The following is a 6,453-nucleotide window of genomic DNA, read 5'->3' on the forward strand; positions in this document are numbered from 1 at the left end:
ATCCTGAATCTAATATAAAATTATACTTAACAGAACAAACCGTTCTAATGCATTTAACATTAAACGTAAGATCATAGCTAGATAAAATTAGGCAAGTTTTCAACATACTTGAATTCTATGGCTATCCAAAGATCATATTCTATAAATATCTTAAAACCCATATTATCGCAGAAATATTTTGCCATAACTTCCATCATCAGAAGAAAACAAGTACTCCGATTTTTAAAGTCAATCCAGGCCCAAACATCATATCAAAAATACCCGACCTTTTGCGATTATTTATCAATTTTTTTCCCCCCATCTTTGCTTGGAATATATTGAATTCACTTGAACCTCATTTTTTATTCCAGTTATTTTTCATTTGAGGTCATTGGACGTGGCACTTGAAAGTAAGCCACAAACTGTAATTGAAATAGTTGCTCAAAAGCTATATTTTGCCAGTGCAGATCTAAACATTTTAGTAATTTAAGTAAGATTCCCACAGGTCAGAATGTGTTTTGTTTATCTGCCACCTGTTCGAGTCAAAAAACTGGAATGTATTTATTGTTGGAAGGCATTAAAGATATCCAAATAGTAAAAGAAAATTATTGTTAACCAACATTTAAAATTGTAAATATAACATTCCGTTTACAATAAGTAATACCTCGAATAAATCCTTAAATATAATTTAAATTAGATTTGTTATTGCGTTCTAAATAAATCCGAAAGCAACTTTCATGACATTTCCATCAAATAATTCTGAAATAAATATTCCTTTTCTCTCTATGGATTAAAAAAATAAATAAACCATTATTTTTAAAGGTATTTAACCTTTAAAATCGACTGGGTTTATTTTGATTTTATAACTGAAAATTTGATTCACTATGTAATCCCTTTCTCTCTTCAAGTTGCTGTTTAAAATCGTAATTATCACAGACCATTATAAACAAAAGGGAGCGTGGTGGCACCGTGGCAAGGTACGATGCTTTTAACCGTATTAGTAGAACCGGTTTCGAATCCGGCAGAGCATAAAATTGTATTCTGTTACACCGTAACCGTGAGTTAACCCTGTGGGTTCTGGAGCCCTCCTGGGGTCCACCCAGCCTCATAAATTGGGTTCCCTTAATTGGTTAAAAATCTGGCCTTACCGTGATTCTGACCAAATCACCTCCTTGCACAACCGTTGGCCTAGTAACAGTACATCCTTTCAAATTAATTGACCCCTGACCATTCGTGGGTTGTAGCGGTACAGATATATATATTTTTTAAAAATAATTATAAATAAAAAACATCCCTTTTCAACAAGAAATAACTCGAACAATTCATTAACGAAATTTTTTGCGAATTCCAAAAAATATTTTTGAAATACATTTTGGTTTTTACTCTATCTATATATTAAATATATATATTGCTTTATAAATGTTGATAAAAAATGTACCTCTTTACTTAAAATGTATCAACTGTTCAAACAAGGAATTATATAAATGTTTTAATTTTGATTAATTAATAAATATGAGTTATTACCAGCGGCATATCTTACAAAAAAAAAAACTAAATTTGATTTTATTTAGAATTGCACGTATATCAAAGACAGTTCTGTAGACTGGAGTTAATTTCTTTAATTAAGTCATCCTAAAACCTTCCCTAAAGCTATTAGAGTTTTTACAAATTAACTCCAGTCTATGGAATACATCAAAAGGAAATAATTTTTTTTTTGTCATATATGCCACTATTTTAGGAAAGGCAAGGACGACTGATGATGAAATTGATGGGCCAACAAATGCTTCGATGTTTGATGAACTTTTTATCGTTTGTTAAAAAGTTATATACCTTCCTGATGTACACACTTACGTAAAAAATGTGATATTTATTTTTCAAAATATTGACAGAAATCAAAATAATTAGTCAATTTTTTATTTAATTAATTATAAATTAAGATGTTTTTTTGCCCCTCCATCCATTTATTCATCATCAATCGTCTTCGCCCATATTTCTAGTTATATTTTATCAAAATTAGCCTTTTATATATATCTTTTTTTGAATACAGAATAAATTTTAAGTAAATAGGTTTTTCTCCTCCCTTTACTTATCAAAAGCTTTAAGCTAAATTTTATTTATATTAATCCCAACAGGAAAAGGAATATTTATTCCTCAATTATTTGTTGGTAATTATTTGTTGGTAATGGCATAAATGATTTCTATAGGATTTATTTTGAACGAAATAACAAAACGAATTTAATTTAGATTTAAGGTTCAGTTCGATTTATTTCTTGTTGCAAACGTAATGTTCGGATATATATAATAGTCTCTGACAATTAAGACTATAAATGACTTTAAGTGTGAACGGGATTTTACGACAATGCACATTTATGTCTCTAAGTTATAAATAAACCAATCGATATTAGGAGCTAAGCATACGTTTGGAAAATTAAACTGTAGCGATTAAAATAATTATTTTTTTCGGACAAACACTCAGTTCGAAACTACCCTACAAATGAGATGACCAAATTTTAGATTTTCGTTTCTATAGTTTTTATAAAAATTAGGAAAAAACTGTCCACAGGGAATGAGAAATTTGAATCTGAGCTCGATTTTTGAAAACTGGCGTTTGTTCCTCCCATGAAATCACTATTTTAAAGGCATTTACTGATATTTCAGTAAAGAGATAAACTTTAATATTTAAATTTTTTTTTTTCCTTTTGGCAACAGGGACATTGGTACTCAACTAATTTTACTATCTTCATCAGGAAAAGAGATATATTTTTTTTTCTGGGGCTCCTAAGCCTCGTTGGCCATTAATATGGTCAATATATCAAGTCCTAGATTCGTGTAAAAAAAGGTTTAAAAAAATCTGGGCGCCATTTCTGAGATCCTCTCCTCGTAATAGTGTAAGGCATAAAAAATGCCCAATTTGGTTTCCTTAGTAATTATAATCATTTGTACAATTGAAATATAATAATTTTAATGTAATGTGATGGTTTTATTTGTTTTTCACAACTAATTGAGATTGATTTCACTATAATCTCTTAACTAGGTATAATAAATGAATTTTTGAAAACAAACTGGCCTTCCCTTATCTATATGTTTGTCATATGTAATGGATGTGGGGAAAATGAAAAAAAAAAAAGAAAAATTATCACAGTATATTTTTTATTCAAAAGAACATCTGTTGACTTCAATACATTTTTTCTAACGCCCATGTTATATTATCTGTTCCAAGATACCTTTGTCTTTGAATCAATAAACTCAAGGAATGAAAATTTAATCTCGTTTTTATTTAGGGTTTTTTTTTTCTTCACGCATTAAAAAACATAAGGAATATTCCAAAAATGAGGAAAAATTTACATTCATCAACTTTATTGATTCACAGTCAAAAGAGGTTTCTCGGAATAATGGCAAAAAAAGTTTTTAACAATTGTGAACAAGATACTAAGAGAGAAATGAAGCTAAGGAAACTTATTTTGAATAAAAATAATACCATTAAAGTTTTTTTTTTCATTAATTTTGTCTCATAACCTGAGGACTGACATTTAAAATATGGTAAAATTACAAATAATTAAACTTTTCATTTAAGGGGTTGGAAGATAATGTGATGTAATTTTCGAAAAGCCGGTAGATTTAGATTTTAATTTTCATATAGTCATTTAATATATGTTACTTTAGGTTCATTTTTAAAAAAAATTAAAGTTTTTAAATTGAAATATGACGATTTCATTAAAATCATTATAAGAATAGTTTATAAATATTCACTATATTTCATGGGCATGTCAGTCTGTCTGATGACGTAACAGGTTACATATAAGAACATGTATTTTTGAACCGTTCCACTTACTCAAGTATCCGTTACTAACATACTTATTAATTTGGAGTCGCATAAAAAAGACATAAGCACTTTTGGAGAAGAAAAATCGAAAGTAAAATTAGTAGTTCTCGAAGAGGTTATAATTATAATGTGTGTACAACTAAACATAAAACAATTTTAAGGTTGAAATCTCTAAAATTTTAGAATCAATCTCTTTGATGCAAACTTTTGATGTGGCAGATTCAATCGCGAACAGTGGTGAAGTTGGTGACGTTGTCGTTTATTGTATGGTCATTCCTGATTTTCATATTATTGTTGACTAAACTAGAAGTAACTAAAACGTACCGAGATTTAATTGAATTAATTCATGCTTAAATAGGTTAAAAAAAATCTTAATGAGGAATTTCTAAATTTTGAAGTAATGTAAATTATATTAAATGGCGAATTGAAAATCAATTATTTGGAGTTCTTTTCCTCATTTTATAAAGGAACGACTAAAACATTTTATTTCTAAACCAGCAAAATACAATTTTTAATTTTTTTTTTCTTAGACAATTTTTGAACTTACCACGAGGTAATAGTATTTCTTTCAAAATCGGTTGAATTACATCAAAGTAAAGAAATATTAAAAACTCAAAAATGAACTTTTCATCACAAGATTATATCCAATGTTGAAAAAAAAAAGTTTAACATTGTAAAACATTTTTTTTATGGATTTCAATTTAATAAGGCAATTTAAATTTAAAGACAAGAATGAAGATATTCATATATAACAAATTATTTTATTGGTTAAAATTAATATATTAAAAATAAAACAATAAATTTAACTTAACAGTAGACAATCCGTTCGGAACCAACTGTAATGAGTTACAATTGTGAGATATACATCAGAAAGTGTCTTAAATTTTAGTATCCCGTATCTTATGAAGGTTACAAATTAACATAAGACAAAAAAAAAAAAAAAAAAAAAAAAAGGGGTGGGAATCCAAACCTTGTAACTTATAAAAATCTCCTATATTTATTATAAGTGACTTTTCCATTTATTGTCCTTTTCAAATGTTTATTATATATTTGACAAATATATAATTTTTCAATGTTCATTATAAAAACTAACTAAATGAACTATAATAGTTTATTGTGTCAAACATTTGCAAGATTATATTATAATTTCGAAAATTTTTGTACAAGAACTAACACAAGACAATAAATTTTAAATATTGGATATTGTATTTTTGGCGTTTAAAATAATAAACTATTATAGTTCATTTAGTTGTTTTTTTATAATAAAGATTGAAAAATAATAAAAATTACATAATAGGCATTTGAAAATGGATAATAAAAAGTCTATAACAAATTTGCTGGTTCATATTTCATTAAAATTTATATAAATGGTTAATACGAGTCAAATGAGCTATAATTAAATACAGCTGTAGGTAAATGATTTTGAATGTTTCTTCCGTCCACATGTCATGTTAAAATGAAAATATATTTGAAGATTTTTTTATCAACAGTTAATATATCCACTTATCAAAAGTAAAATTTTTTGACTTATAAAAATCTCACAGCTTAAAATTCATTTTATTTCAAAATTTCAATTTTCACTTGTCAAACAGATTGTCATAAAGATCAAAAATTTTCAATAAAACTTGAACATGTCTATATGAGATGATTAATTTTAAAATATTTCCAAAAGTTGTTAGCTGTTCATAATTTTGTTTCACGTTTGATAAATTGAGTGTCACGTTAGATGGTGTAGAAATTACAATTTTGATAATTATGTATCATGATTATTTAATTTTATTTTTGTGTGAGTGTTTAATGATGAACTGGTAATATTTTTTGTACATTGATATAAATTATGGAAGAGTATTTTAGTCGACAATTGATAAATACTTAATAATTCCTTCCTCGTATCGAGTACAGTAATTTTAAAGGAATTTTGATCTTTCATTTATCGCAAAATTATTGTCTCGATTTTTTTTTCTTAATTTTTTATACGACTTATTTTATACATCGTTCAATACTAATTAAAAATACACATGCATTACCTTTAAATTTGAAGATTTTTATACAGTATGATTAAGTGTGAAATGTTCTTCTCTATCGGTCCATGTCCAGCCTCCCTTGGCACATCTCAGATGGACGGACGAATGTCTTGTTGAAACAACCACAAAAATAATAGTATGCTAAGCTATTAAAGGGTAATAAAAAGAGTCATTATTCTTCAAAGGCTCGAACTGAAAACGGTTGAAAAAAAAAATTGAAATGGTGCAAGATGTAGCCAGTGGTTTGCCTGCCCACCGCCCCGATCGATTTTACCTACGCGCAGAATCAGGAGCTACCGCCAATCGCAGCACCATCGCACTGTGGTCCCAATTGGGAAAGACTTGGCCAAAAATCTAAGATTTGCAATATTGCCACTTTTTGATTACTCTGAATAAAAAAAAAATACATTCTCATTGGAACCTAAATAATGATATAATTGTTTTTTTTATTTATTTTCTATTTTTAAAATTAATTGAGGAGAGGAATGATAGAATTTGGACCATCAACAAAAAACAGAACAAAATTGTAATCATTAATTTATTAAAAAATAATAAAAGTATTCAACTTCTCCGTTATCATCAGCTCACGCTTCTTTAGAACATTTTGCTGCGTTATCATGACTATCA

General features: G+C 27.5%; 1 protein-coding gene across 1 annotated transcript in view; it reads right to left on the minus strand.

The window, feature by feature from the left end:
- Nucleotides 1–6,129, minus strand: part of VGAT (vesicular GABA transporter) — a 24,148-nt gene extending 18,019 nt beyond the window's left edge. Inside the window, exon 1 of the mRNA XM_014423485.2 lies at nucleotides 5,830–6,129. The gene's annotated coding sequence lies outside the window, so the exon portion shown is untranslated. The remainder of the gene's footprint in view (nucleotides 1–5,829) is intronic.
- Nucleotides 6,130–6,453: the final 324 nt, after the last annotated feature.

The sequence above is a fragment of the Halyomorpha halys genome, unplaced genomic scaffold (genome assembly GCF_000696795.3).
Source record: "Halyomorpha halys isolate HHAL.00 unplaced genomic scaffold, Hhal_1.1 Scaffold424.1, whole genome shotgun sequence".
NCBI classification, from domain to species: domain Eukaryota; kingdom Metazoa; phylum Arthropoda; class Insecta; order Hemiptera; family Pentatomidae; genus Halyomorpha; species Halyomorpha halys.